At 36.0% G+C, this 15689-nt stretch overlaps 1 long non-coding RNA gene across 1 annotated transcript; it reads left to right on the top strand.

The window, feature by feature from the left end:
• Positions 1–321: 321 nt before the first annotated feature.
• Positions 322–2492, top strand: LOC111369490. The gene is made up of 2 exons (XR_002698144.1): positions 322–675; positions 1942–2492. It is a non-coding gene; the product is annotated as an uncharacterized LOC111369490 (long non-coding RNA).
• The last annotated feature ends 13197 nt before the right edge of the window (positions 2493–15689 follow it).

Below are 15689 nucleotides of genomic sequence, written 5' to 3'. Positions count from 1 at the left end.
CAAATAATGTCGTTTTTAATAATAAATAAATCAAAATGGTAGTAGCATTCGTGCTGGAATAATACATAAAATTCGTTGTCTTTGCCTCGAGAAAACTAAGAAAAATCATAAATATGAGAATGCTTTATAGGCAAGTGAGCAAAAATAAATTACACTTCCATGATAATCAAATTGAAAGAAGAGATAACAGAAAGAAATTGACGATTTTGAGTTGTTGAGGAAATCTTGCCACTGTAGCATGGACAGAGTATCCACATTAGAATATCATTTCTACTATGAACATCAAAATGATTGTGATACAATGTCTCGAGCCCCCTTGCTAAAATCTTCCATATTACAGGCTAAATAAACTCGATTGCCTTAATATTTATGGCTATGCCTCCTGCGAAGCAGCTACGTGTACATAATTGGCTCACAGAAGCCATACAGATGAGCCGGTAAGCATTTTTTGAAAAAAAAATAAAAATGCATCAATTAATCGAAGGAAAGCAAAACCAATCCCTCTTTACCCTCGCCGAACGCACACCCAGTTTTTGATCGCCGAACCTACGTCGTGAATCATTAATTTCCACCAACTTCACCGCCATTCTCTTCACTGTCTCCGATTGCCGTCTATCCGTTGAACAACAAAGAAGTCAATATCTTTAGCTTTGTAATATCACCGACCATAAAAAGGTAAGATTTTTGGGGTTTTGAACAAATTAGGACTTGTACATCTTTAACATATTTTGGTTGATTTTGTGTTTAATGTTTTCTTCTGGTTCTTCCCGGAGCCCGTATGAAGGCTTATTTTCTTTGGCCATCCTCTTTATATTTGTGTATCTATCTGTATATAGGAATGTGATGTATATGTATTTCTTGCTCCACATAAAGGGATTTAAATATCAAGCTTTGAATTAGTGCAAATTTGAATCAGACCCATCATTTCTACATTCCCATTTTAATGAAATTTACAGTTCTTGGTTAAACTGGTACAAGAAAGAATTCATATCCGTGATTAAAGGAGCATTTGATTGTAATATTTGAATTTCTTCACCACAATTTCACGCACTAGAATAGAATATATAAATGGGAGATCATATTCATTCAGAATCATATTTGTTTGTGACCGCAGAAGGGGACATTAAAGTGGTTAGTGATTTATGACCCTTTTAGATTACGAAAGTAGTTATAATAGCAAATCCTTGTCTGGTTTTGATTTTGCCTTTTTGGCGATGATAGATATTCTTGGTTGTGTTAAAAAAAATTAGGACTTTGTACATCTTTTAATCAAGTCAGTATGACAATTAGCATGCTTTTTCTCAATTACACCTGACTCGTTTTATCTAGCCAAACAAGAGATAATTTAATTACATTTGTGTGCATCCATGTACTTCCTACCTTGTGGGATCAAATGTGAGGACTGCCAATTTGTGTGACAATGGAATACTAGTTCCTAATTGTCCTTGCTTGGTTTGGAGTGGGTATCTACAGGCAGTGTGAGCGAGCATAGGCTACTGTCATGACTCTAGCCTGGATCTCACTAATCATATACGATAAGCTATTGAGATCATAAGTTCCCGGGTCTTGATTTTCTGAATATTATTGGTACAAGAAAGCCATCAGATCATAAGATTTTCACGTGCTTGGGAATTGGAAGTTAAGGCCTTTCTTTAAATTTGATTTGGCTTTCACATTTGAAGCTCTGGTTGACATCTAAACAATTGTAATGTGGTGATCAACTTGTATTTTTGGAATTGTTATGCTCTAATCTATAGAAATTGTTGTATGTTATTATGTGAATTTGTAAATTTACCACCTTTGCTCCTTGCTAGTGTAGAATTGAGAAGAACAAAACCAGTTATATTTTGAAACACTTAGTAGCTATATGTACTGCTCTTTGCTATGACTTGGTAGCTATATGTACGCTAACTTGGATGCATATGATTGTTTTCCATGTAGGGATGAGGAAGCAGGAATTATAGTGTTTGTTACAGTTGTCAAAGCACAGATCACTTCTTCGGAGAATGCCACAAAAAACAACGTTGTCCATGGTGTGTAGATGGAATCCAAAAATGTTTTGAGGTTTAAAATGAGGGCAATAACAAAGGCCAACTATTCAAAACTTGCAATAATGACTACGATTTTTTTAGTTGGGTAATAGAAAAAGCAAGTGGCGAATCAGTACCATTAATGAAGCAATAAATCCTACTGTGAATGAAGAAGTCGATGAGTTGCAAAATGTTCGAAAGTCTAGCTCGAATAGCCGAGAAATGAAACCTAGAGATTTCATTGAATGTGACATTCTGCAAGGGTAAAGAGTCCTCAGAAGATAATGGAAAAAGAAAGGGGTCAGCATAATGCATAATTATATTTGATGTTGCAATTTTTTGTAGTTATATTGTTCGATTCATAATATCATGAGAGGCTGGGAAATTATTCCTGTAACTCATCAAACTTGATGTACAACTTATGTTGGTGTATATTTATTCGAATCAAACTATGTTAATGTACCTTGATCTTACATCTTGATAATAAATTCATAGTCATCAAATCCAGATCTTCATCCACAAAATTCATGATCATGAGATACAAAATGTTTTACTTTAACTAGATAATGAAAATTACAAATGTCAGATGCAATACATGAAGTAAAAAACGTGTCCCGAAAATCCTAATAGGATAAATAACAAAGTTCCTTATATTATAATATAGCAGATCATCTCCATTTTGCCAAGTCATACCCGAATCTGCTTAGAAATAATTCTTCATCCATGGTTCATATGCTTGGACCACCTTCTTGTGGGAAATGTGGATAGTTATATAGAATCAAACGACCCGTTGTACAATACGAACGTAAATACATGCCAAAAAATATACACTAATGCAAATGTGAAGATTTAAACGTGTATAAACCTTGATCACTAAATATGACATTTGTTGATGTTGGGGAGACCAAACTTTAGACTCTCAAGTGTTGCAGGAAAGCCCGACTTTCTGCATCAACCAACATCGTATAATAATGCAATTAAAGTTTCAAACAAATCATCATAATAAACTAAGTATATTATTGCGAATACAAAAATGATGTTTGCATAGAATATTGTTGAAATGCTTGAACGACGGGTACAGATGGTGTATTACTATACCTGAAAGTCGCTCTTTTTTCTCTGGTCAAAGTCGACGTAGCCCACATATACATCATGTTGTATGCTGCTTGTAATGGAATATTGTTTAAGTTAACAAAAATCGTGACAAAGATACCTTTGCTTTCTTGGAAGAGGACTTCAAGTGGCATTTTCTCCGAAACTTCTTTGGCGCGTTCTTTCTCTCGTAGATATAGGATCTCGTATGCTCTTGTTGGCACTGTTTTCAAATTGATTTTATTGTGAGGCTAACTGAATAGTGCGATTTGAAACTGGTTACTTCCAGTGTTTGACTTTATTGTAATCAACTCTTGCTTTTGATTAGTTACCCACTCCTTGATTGCATAGCAGCTCACTTCATCATCAGCTGCAAGGTTTGTAGCCTCGACAAATGTCTGACACATATCATCGTATCTCAACTGTTCGGGCATACTAACGAACCGTTATAGTTCACTATAACCCTGGTGTGTTCTCTACAAATGTTGCTCTTCCATCTTTGTAGTATATACCTCTCCGACAGAGATGTAACGTCATTATGGATCAACACTACGATAGCATGATGGTATAGAATTTCTCGAAACTCAAACAAATGGCAACTATAAACAATTTCACAACTATCTCGCTGAAATAAGATGAAAATCCTTTTTATCTTCCATCTGTCATCAAACACGACAACCTCCCGTATTTCGTAGGTCAAGCTTGATATTCCTTCTGTACTAGACATGATGTCACAATAAACTTTCCCAATCAACTCAACTTGAATTTTGAAATGGTGTAACATTTCTGATTTTGCTTCTCCATTTCGAACATTGTCGTACATAGTACCATTTGGGAGTATGACTTGAAGTTGACCTGGAACTCATTCTCAACTTTATTCCTCAGTGCGTATTCATACTGTTCGACAAATTGCTTCAACAATATTTTTGAATGAACATACCCACCGAAGAATGCATTCATATTCTCACTTCACTGAGTTGTTGGCATCCTTGCCCAAAATGTAGTTTTGAAATAGTAAGGAACCCAGTGACCTCTATTACCAAACAATCTCGACAACTACTCATTACTATGTAAAACCGTATGTGTCAATCATCGCCCTCCAACATTCATCAAATTCTTCCACGAACTATGAATCATATACCAATGCATGTACAGTCGAAAAAATGGAAGCCTTATCAATGTGGTTCCCAAACTTTTGGGTAACTTCTTCAGAATATGCCACAAACACCATCTATACTTCGTATTAAGGAAAACAATCTGAATTGCATTTTGCATAGCCCTATCTTGATTAGGAATGATTCTACGAAGAGCTTTTCCATGCATACATTGGAGCCACATCCTAAATAGTCACACAAAAGTATTTGTGTCCTCATTGGACAACAAACAACAATCGAACAATGTTGATTGTCCATGATGATTAAAGCCAACAAAATGAACGAAAGGCATGTCATACTTATTGGTTAGATTAGTGGTATCAAATGTGACAACGTCGCCAAACTCCTTGTATGATTGCCTAGACCTATTATCTGCCCAAAATACATTTTTGAGTCTGGATTCATCGTCTAAATCCATACTAAAGTAGAATCCTAAGCACTAAGCTTGGATCTTGGAAAAGTACGACTATATCGTTGTGTCATCTCCTTCACCAAGTCTTAATCGTCTTACCTGTTCAATATATTTTCGACAATCATTTTCCACGCAAGTCATATTTTCATATCGATCTGCTTCAACCACTGCAGAGTTAAAACTTTTGTGCAAGGGAATTCTAGCCATATTATTTACTTCAAGCTTCTATTTCACGTGTGAATTTAATTCTCGATTATAACGATACAACATCGACTTCGAAAGACTTGTTTTATGATTGTGGTCAATGTGGACTGTATTTATTTTCCAGATTCCATGAATATTTGCAGATGCAGTGATCCTGGCTTTATAATCTGTCTAAATTGTTGGTTGGGGCTTCAAACAACCACTGGTGCTGGTAGGCCTTCGACCTTCACGGCTACATGTTTAAGTCACACATTTCATTTTTTTGTCGTCCCCCTTTTTCAAATTCCTTCTTCCAACCGGAAAACATATATATATATATATATATATCTTTTGTAAAAATCCCACAATTCTTTTTCATCCTTGAATATCATACTCACCTCAGGCACCATCAGACCGTTTTAACGTTTTCTTCTCCACTGACATCATATTATCTGCAACATTGTCATCGACATCTCTCTCTGCAAAAATTTCATCACATACCTCTTCCATAAAACCTTTTGCTTCAACACAATCGAATGCAATTTTCAGCAAACCAATTACAGTTTAATATGTAAATGAAAATGTAATCTAAGTTTAGACAAATTATAGAACAACATAAGCTAATGAAACAACAAAAAATGATTCATTGAGTTCGAATCACATTATCATGGAATGATACCTTGCCAAAACCAAAATGCTAACGAATTTGAGAATTATTGGGATTTTTTTTCACATAATAAAAGTAAAGAAAAAATACCAAGCCAAAAGGTAGATAACAGTGAAGAATTATTCTCACTAAAGAAGGCAAACACCTTATACACTAGTATAGATAGCAAAGGTAAGTTTAAGTTTTCCTATTTAAGTACAGAAATGTGATTTTTTGACAAGTCCGGACAGTTTAATTTCATATCTTTAATTGAATTCAAATTCCACCATTTATTTAGGTATCTCTAAAAATGAATTCTTCGTTCCATCGTCGAAGTTGGACATCACCATCTTCACTGTCGAGGAAAATGTATAGGACGACTTCAGATCGGAAGTGGACAGGTGAAATCTCGAAAATGGGGGGATTCGACGGGGGCGATGAAACTTTAAAGTAGGGAGAATTGAGTAGTAGGGCGGTGAAATCTCAAAAGTGTGGTCTTTTTTTTGTTTTTATATTTTTTTGACCAAATTGGTCAAAAAAAGTCAATGTAGCTATCAAATTTTAAATTTCTATATTAGTTCTGTGAGTCGCCGTCTGTACAAGAGGCATTAGTGATGCCTCCTGCTGCAGCACTTTCTTTGTTGGCTTCAGTCCTTGGAATCGAAATCTAAATTCATGCATGAATCAGAAGACTCGGATGAGGAATTGTACTTTCGATGCCTCATCTTCATTTGCTTTTCTTTTGTTATTTCGCTTTCTCCTCCTCTCTTCCTTCAAATCGGTAGATGAACTGTAACTCGATTCAGTCTTCCCAGAAGATTCATCCAATCCAGTAACTGCATTGTCCGACTCAAATACTGAAGTCTCACTATCCTTATCAAACTCGGTGTCCAACTTATGCTTCGACTATGAATGATTACTTTTTATTTTAGTGAAGAAAACGCGACGTGTCACATACAAGTTAAACGTAAATGAAATGCATTTATCACATTTTTCAAATTTTTGATCAACGATCAAGTTGACAGAAATCTGAAGAATATGCACTCTCATGATTTCCATTACAGGTAAATCAAAAACGAAAATCTGATTAAAAAAATATAGATGTTTCTTTACACTTTTTTTTCTTGTACACATAGAATGTATTTTGATAGAAATGACAGACATCGTGAAGTTTTTCGCGTACAGGTTACTGATACTTTACAAGTGATTTTACTCACACATTTACATATACTACGACAAATCATTGTAGTTAGAATAATCAAACCAACATAACAAGAAGGAGCAACAATCAGCAGCCTAACAGAATTGGTGGTGCACGGTGGAATAAATGCAGTTAGAGCACATGGCAAATTCTGTTAGATCAAAATATTCTTTTTGTATCTAAATGCTTGTATAGATTCTTTGTGTATATGAGGCAGTAGAAATGTAAAAGATCAAGGTAACTTTCAATCAATTCATTTCTGATTTCTCACTTGGTATCAGAGCTGAAATGGCGAACACCAATACTAGCGATCAAGTTGCCCCATCGGAATCAGTCACCACACCATCCTCCCAAATTGGTACAAACCAGATCTCACCCTTTGTAATGAGCCTTACTCAAACCCCATCAGTAAAACTTGATAGGAACAACTTGCTGTGGAAAAACATGGTTATTCCTATAATCAAAGGGCATAACTTAGAAGGTTACCTACTTGGAACCAAAAAGTGTCCACCAGAGTTCTTAGCCACACAAACCACCACTGCTGGAGGAGAGGCAGTAGAGATGGTTCAGAACCCAGAATACAACAAATGGGTTTCAACATATCAGCTACTAATGGGCTGGTTATACTCGTCCATGACTCCAGAAATAGCAATGAGAGTCATGGGGTGCATAAGCTCAAACACACTGTGGACAGCAGTAGAAGAAAGCTACGGCATATTGAACAAATCAAGAGTGATGTTCCTTATGGGAGAATTGCAGAGAACAAGAAAAGGGTCCATGACCATGGATCAATATCTCACTACAGTCAAACAATTGGCTGACAACCTTCAGATAGCTGGGAAGGTAGTTGATCATAATGATCTCATAACACAAGTACTATCAGGTTTGGATGATGAGTATACACCTATCGTTGTACAAATCAATAGCAGGGATGATAAATCATGGTATGAGCTGTCCTCTATACTAATGACTTTTGAGAGTAGGCTTGAGTATTTGAATCAAGTGAAGAGCAACTTTGCATCACTGAACGTTGATCACTCAAGTGTTCAACTAGCCCAAAGTGCAAGGCCAGGAAGTGGCAGAAGCTTTAGAGGAAGGACCCTGAATTTCAGAGGTAGATCAAGGGGAAGAGGTAGAGCAAACAGACCAAATGAAAGCGGGGGACCTGTCAGATTTGTGGACTCAACAATCACTTGGCTAGCTGGTGCTTCAACAGATATGATAACAGATACATGGATAACAAACCTAGTAATCAAAACCATCAAGGTAGTACCTCAAACCCCTCTGCATATGCTGCTGGACCAAGAATACTTGAAGATCTGGCCTGGTTTGCTGATTCTGGTGCCAGCAACCATGTGACAGCAAACAAAGGTAACTTGAATACTGGTAAGAAATATGATGGTAAGGAGAAATTGCAAGTTGGTGATGGAAATTCACTAAAAATTGCACATATTGGTAAAGGAAGCATCCCTACTTTAGACAAACCTCTTACTTTTAATAAGTTACTGCATGTGCCTGAAATCAAAAAGAACTTGATCAGTATATCTCAACTTACATATGATAACAATGTGTTTATTAAATTCTTTCCTGATCATTGTGCTGTGAAGGACCTGAAAACCAGGAAGACTCTGCTGCAGGGAATGCTTAAGGATGAATTGTATCGACTAGAGCCCCCAAACTCAAAGTCTAAACCTACAAATCAAGAGTCAGACCATCAAAATAATACTAGTTGTTTCACAGTAGGTTCCAGCTGTGATGAGTCAAACAAAAGAGTCAAGTTAGAGTCAGAAGTTGATGTATGGCATAGAAGGCTAGGTCATCCATCAAGTCTTGTGTTGGGTCAAGTTCTAAAGACATGTGATAATTCCATCAAAATTAATGAAAAACCAACTTTCTGTGAACCATGTCAATTTGGCAAATCTCATGCACTACCCTTAAATATGTCTTCATCTCATGCTTCAAACCTCTTGGACTTGGTTTATACGGATGTCTGGGGACCAGGACCTAGGAATTCCACCTCAGGGTTTAGATACTTTATCATTTTTGTTGATGATCATAGCCGGTTTACTTGGATCTACCCTATGAAACACAAATCTGAGGCATTAAACATTTTTAATCAGTTCAAAAGAATGGCTGAAAATAAGTTCGAAAGGAAGATCAAAACATTACAATCTGATTGGGGAGGAGAGTTTAGAACATTTAACCAAATTACCTTAGATTCTGGGATTGAATTCCGACACTGTTGTCCTTATACTTCTGTACAAAATGGTAGGGCAGAGAGGAAGCATAGACACATCACCGAGACCGGCCTATCACTTTTAGCACAAGCTCAAATGCCCTTACATTATTGGTGGGAAGCATTCAAAACAGCAACATTTTTAATCAACAGATTACCTACACCTATTTTACAACACAAATCTCCTTTTCAAATGCTTTATAGGAGGATCTTTGATTACAAAACACATAAAACCTTTGGTTGTGCTTGTTATCCTTGCCTTAGACCATACCAAAAACACAAACTTGACTTCCACTCACAAAGGTGCACCTTCCTTGGCTATGATGATTCACACAAAGGATATAAGTGTCTAAGCTCTAGCGGTAGAATTTATATTTCCAGACATGTAGTATTTAATGAGCTAGATTTTTCCTTCGAGTCAGGTTTCCTGAACAAACCAGCTCAACCACTAACATCTGAACCTGTCATAAGTTTCCTTCCACCTAACTTTGAGTCCAGACATAAAACAACCTCTCAAGACACATCTGATATGATCTATCCTAATGCATCACCTACAGCAGGTTCCTCTGGTAAAGAATTAGACCCTGATGTAGAAGGTGAGGCAGCAGCAGTAGACAATAATGCTGAGATAAATCAGGATCAATCAGGTTACCAGGTGGCAAGTGGTATTCAACAGGATGTATGTGAATTTCAACACATTGAAAATGAAGCTAACAGTGATCTTCAAACTGCAACAGAAGCTGCTGGACACCATATGGTTACTAGAAGCAAGACTGGAATTTTCAAACTAAAAATTTACACAAGCCAAAGAGCTGACAAATCAGCAGAAATTGAACCTTTGATTGTTAATGATGCAATGCAGAATGACTACTGGAAAATGCCATGAAGGAGGAATATGATGCACTATTAAAAAATAAAACTTGGACATTGGTACCTCAAGAACCTGGGATGAATTGGAAACAAGTGGGTATTCAAGTTGAAGTATAACTCAGAAGGGGAGGTGCAGAGGCATAAAGCAAGGCTGGTGGCTAAGGGATTCCTTCAGACACCTGGAGTAGACTTTGGTGAAACATTTAGCCCCGTTATCAAGGCTTCAACACTAAAAATCATTCTAACACTGGCTGTATCAAGAGACTGGAACATTAGGCAAGTAGATGTGAACAATGCCTTCTTGAATGGCAAGCTAAATGAGGTTGTATACATGTATCAGCCAGAAGGATTTGTGGATGAAAGAAAACCTAGTTTTGTGTGCAAATTAGAAAAGGCATTGTATGGATTAAGGCAAGCACCAAGAGCATGGTATGAAATGCTAAAAAGTACTCTGTTAAAATGGAATTTTAGACAGTCCAAGGCAGATAATTCACTATTTTACCTGGAAAGTGGGAAGGATAAAGTGTTTGCACTTGTCTATGTGGATGATATAGTGATAACAGGAAGCAACAATCAGCAGCTACAGCAGTTCATTGACAATTTGAGCACAAGCTTTGCTCTCAAGGATATGGGAAACCTCAGCCAGTTCTTGGGTATAGAAGTGTATAGAGACACAATAGGATTGTACTTAAATCAAGCCATATATGCTACTGATCTACTGAAGAAATTTGGGTACGAAAATTTGAAACCAAACTTGACATCCATGGCAACTGGAAAGTTAATATCTAAGGCTGAGAGACAGGCCTTGAAAAACCCAACATTGTATAGAAGTGCTATCGGTGGTCTCCAGTACTTGGCCTATACAAGACCGGATATCACATAATCTGTGAACAAAATGAGCCAATTCCCCCAAACACCAACAGATGCTCACTGGAAGGCACTCAAAAGAATGTTTAGATACCTGAAAGGAACTCTAAAACATGGACTTGTCATTTGAAAAAGTGACAACCTTGACATAATTGCGTTTGCAGACTCTGATTGGGCATCTTGCCCAGATGATAGAAGATCCACAGCAGGTTATTGTGTATATCTTGGAGATAATTTGGTGTCTTGGTGCTCGAAAAAACAACATGTTGTGGCAAGGTCAAGCACGAAGGCTGAATATAGGGCGTTAGCTCATTGTGCATCAGAAATTACATGGATACAATCCCTGATGAAGGAGCTAAAGATACCACAGAGGATGGTGCCAAAGATATGGTGTGATAACCTAAGTGCAAGCGCATTGGCTTCGAACCCAGTTTACCATGCACGCACCAAGCATATAGAGCTTGATGTTCATTTTGTAAGAGACAAGGTTCTAAGAGGAGAATTAGAAATCAACTATGTACCAACATCTGACCAAACAGCAGACTTGCTGACAAAACTACTGAGTCATTCAAGATTTTTGTTTCTTAAAGACAAGCTTAGAGTGCTAGAGACACACTCCACCTTGAAAGGGGGAGTTAGAATAATCGAACCAACATAACAAGAAGGAGCAACAATCAGCAGCCTAACAGAATTGGTGGTGCACGGTGGAATAAATGCAATTAGAGCACATGGCAAATTCTGTTAGATCAGAATATTCTTTTTGTATCTAAATGCTTGTATAGATTCTTTGTGTATATAAGGCAGTAGAAATATAAAAGATCAAGGTAACTTTCAATCAATTCATTTCTGATTTCTCACTATTGTCAACATAGTCTGGATATGATACAATAAATTCATATTCAGACATGAATGCATTTCGAAAAAAAGACGATAGCTGTTTCACGTAAACTCAACAGATTTCAGCAATTTAAAAAACTGCAATTATGTTTTCCTAACATCAATTATAAGGTGTGAAAATCCCATAATCAGTTATGAAAATAGTTGAAATCAGTTCTGGAACGAAGCTTGATACGAATTTCAACGAACTAGCATATGATGAAACACATAACAAAAATCCATAATCTAATTTACATATATGTTAACCTGATTCATACTAAAAAAAAATCCTTTTTGTCTGCTGATAATAACGAAATACAGATGCAATTTTAAGGAATTATAACTTCTCGTAACCGGTGTATCATGAATTGGAGATGAAGACTGATAAGTAATCATATATTCAAAATTATCTATGGAAAACCAATTGAATTTTGAATTACCTACCAACAGCAGAGGGGTAAATGATTTTCTTGTTATCAGCCCATTTATTATTTTCAGTTACATTTTTATAATTTAAAATTTTTATGGTATTACTGAAAATATTTTATATTACTGAATTACTTACCAGCAGCAAAATATTTTTAAGAAACACTTGAAAATCTACACAAACAGGTCTTTAATGATAGTAATGACTAATAAAGTCAATTACAAAATTAAATTGATTTATAATTCTCTTCCCTTCAATCATTATGTCTGAAATTATTCCGTTGAGAGAAAATACTCTCCAAATCATTTTTGAGAAAATAAATTATGTCATCTTATTCTCATACATCAAGTTCATTTCGAATTTCATGATCTCTTGCCATCTCTTCGAGTCAACACTTGACTTAGCTTCTGTGTAGTTTGTAGATTCATCATCCTCGACTAATAATACTTGATTAGTAATCGTGAATTCGTACCTTCTAGGAGGTCAAATGATCCTACTTGATCTACACTGAGCTAGATTGTCCTCACGAGTTTTTACATCCTGATCAAGAGTCTATTCATTAACAGGTGTGGGATCAGACTCAGTTTTATCTAATTGGTCAACAGTATCTGTGGATTCCTGAATTTCTTCAAGTTCTATCTTGTTCCCACTACCCTCTTCTGGAATAAACTCTTTTTCCAGGTATATGGTGTGTCTTGAGATATACACCTTCTTCTCTATAGGATTATAGAACTGATATCCAATTGTCTCTTTTGGATATCCCACAAATATGCATTTATCAGATTTAACCTCAAGTTTATCCGATTCATTTCGCTTCACATAAGTGTCACAGCCCCAAACTTTCATGTGAGATAAGTTTGGTCTTTTAGCTCGTATGAAATTTTATTGATCGATTTAGATGGGACACGATTAAATGTGTAGCACACAGCAATTAGTGCATGACCCCAAAATGATTTTGAGATGTTCGCATGGCTCATCATTGATCATACCATATCTAACAATGTGCGATTCCTTCGTTTAGATACACCATTATGTTGTGGTGTATATGACGGAGTCCACTATGAGACAATCCCATTCTCTTTTAGATAATCTAAAAATTCTCCACCTCGATCTGATCTCAGCGTAAGAATATTTTTACCGGTCTGTTTCTCTACTTCAAGTTTGAATTCCTTGAACTTTTTAAGTGCTTCATGCTTGAATTTCATCAAATATATATAATCATATCTAGAATGATTATCAGTAAATGTGATGAAGTAAGAGAAACTACTTTTGGCGGTGATTGACATGGGTCCACATACATCAGTATGTATTAGTCCCAACAGTTCTGCAGCTCTTTCTCCTTTTCTAGTGAAAGGAAATTTGGTCAGTTTGCCTAATAGGTACGACTCGCATTTGTTAAATGATTCAAAATTAGTTGACCCTAAGTATCAATCTTTATGTAACTTGACAATGCGTTTGTCGTTAATACGACCAAGCCTGCAATGCCAGAGATAGGTATTATTTAGATTATCACTTTCATGCCTTTTATTTTCTATTATTGTAATAGATGACTCAGTATCAAGAATATAAATTCCATTTTACAATACACCACAACCATAAAAGATCCTATCTTTATAAAACGAACAACGATTGTTCTTAACATTGATTGAAAAATCATTCATGTCCAAACACGAAATAAATATAATGTTTTTAGTAATGACGGGAACAAAATACTAATTTTCTAATTCTAATACTAAGCCCGAACACAATGGTAAGAAGTATACCCCTATAGCTAATACAGCAACTCTCGCTCTATTTCCCATGCGCAGGTCAACTTCTCTTTTCTGCAGTGGTCTACTTCTCTTTAGTTCCTGCATATTTATACAAATATGAGATCCATATCCGATATCTAATACCTAATAAGCTAATAAAGTAGACATATTAACCTCGATAACAAAAGTACCTGAAGTAGAAGCTTTAGAAGACATATTTCCCTTCAAACTAGCGAGTTAAGCCTTGCAGTTCCACTTCCAATAACCTTTCACTCCACAGTGATAGCATGGGTCATCAGATTTGGTATTGTCCTTGCCTGCTTTGACTGCTTTGTTATTACCCTTAGCCTTCTTGGACGTTTTCTTAAAACTTCCTTTGATTTTTCTCTTACTGCCCTTGGAGAATTGAATAGCTGAGACATGCTCAGCGCCAGTCTTAACATTGGGCTCCACAGTTTTAAGCATATTAAGCAACTCAGGGAGTGTGCATTCGATCTTATTCATATTGAAGTTCATGATGAACTGTGAATAATTATCTGGCAGAGATTGTAGAACCAAGTTAATACTTAATTCGTGATCCATGATAAAATCCAATTGAGCCAATTTCTCAATGAAACCAATCATCTTCAGCACGTGAGCACTGACTGAAGAACCCTCTGCCATTTTGCATCGATACAATTGTTTGGAGGTCTCATACCTCTCCACACGAAATTGTTCATCATACAACCACTTGAGATGAAAAATCATAGTGTAAGCATCCATACCCTCATGTTATTTCTGCAACTCAGGTGACATAGCTGCAAGCACACATTCTGCAGTGTTATCGTCATCACTGTATTTGTTGTAAGCAGCCACTTCTTTCTTAATGGAATTTTCAGTAGGTACTTCTGGAAGGGGCTGCTCAAGGATATATCTAATTTTCTCATGCTTGAAAACGATTCTCAAATTACAATGCCAATTGAGAAAATTTGGTTCGGTCAGTTTGTTGGCATCCAGTATGCCTCTCAAATTCATATGATTACTGTAAATGATGAAAAATAAAGAATTAATCCGTACTGTAATGCATTGCTCAAATTTAATATGGACTTCAATTAAACGTACTCCCATTGTTTAAAATAAATTCATGACCCTCATACATAAATTATTGGAATCCATATTTGATTTCTAGTGGGCTAGGATCCCATTCCTTATATTAAGATTTTGAGTGTACTCAACAAATTTTAATAAAATATCTGGGTAGATATTATTGTCAATTGTATCTCCATACAACTCCCAGATCATTAAGTTGACAACTCTTTGTCTTTACACATCTTATGTGACACCTTAACATGCCTCTAAAACTTATCTCCTTGAGTGTACTCAACAAAAGATAAATTTTAGTTAAGTCAAACCCATCATTCAGAAATATCAAATATTTCATAGTGTTAGATATATCCCTAATAGACCAGCCTTGAGTGTACTCAACAAGTTGATATCAATTTAGGATTCTCGTTTTTCACTATAATGACAAAAGGCAAATAATACCGACTTAATATTTTAATGAGGGATTTAACATGCAATGGTCTCATCAAGTAATTATATATATTATCATCATTAACTATGCGAATAAATATACAAATAATAGTATGGATGATTATGGACTTATTCTATCTAGTTTTCTCGAGCCAAAGGGAAGACTAGTTGGTCAATTCATAGGGGGTACAACATTGAATCAATATTAATGCACCATCTCAATGGTTTCCTCTTTTTCTCAAGCCTTCAATTAATCCAGCTGCAGCATGTATCTTATACTAGTTGGCACGCGGGCCTAAATGAAATTGGACTTGTAGGCCCGTAATAATAATAATGATAATGGACTCGCAGGTCCAAAATAATAAAGAGGTCGCAAGCCCATAACAATAATAATAATAATTGAATCACAGGTCCAAAACAATTAAGGGCTCG

The sequence above is a fragment of the Olea europaea genome, chromosome 20 (assembly GCF_002742605.1).
Source record: "Olea europaea var. sylvestris chromosome 20, O_europaea_v1, whole genome shotgun sequence".
In the NCBI taxonomy this organism is placed as follows: Eukaryota; Viridiplantae; Streptophyta; class Magnoliopsida; order Lamiales; family Oleaceae; genus Olea; species Olea europaea.
This window is presented reverse-complemented; position numbering and strand designations above follow the sequence as displayed.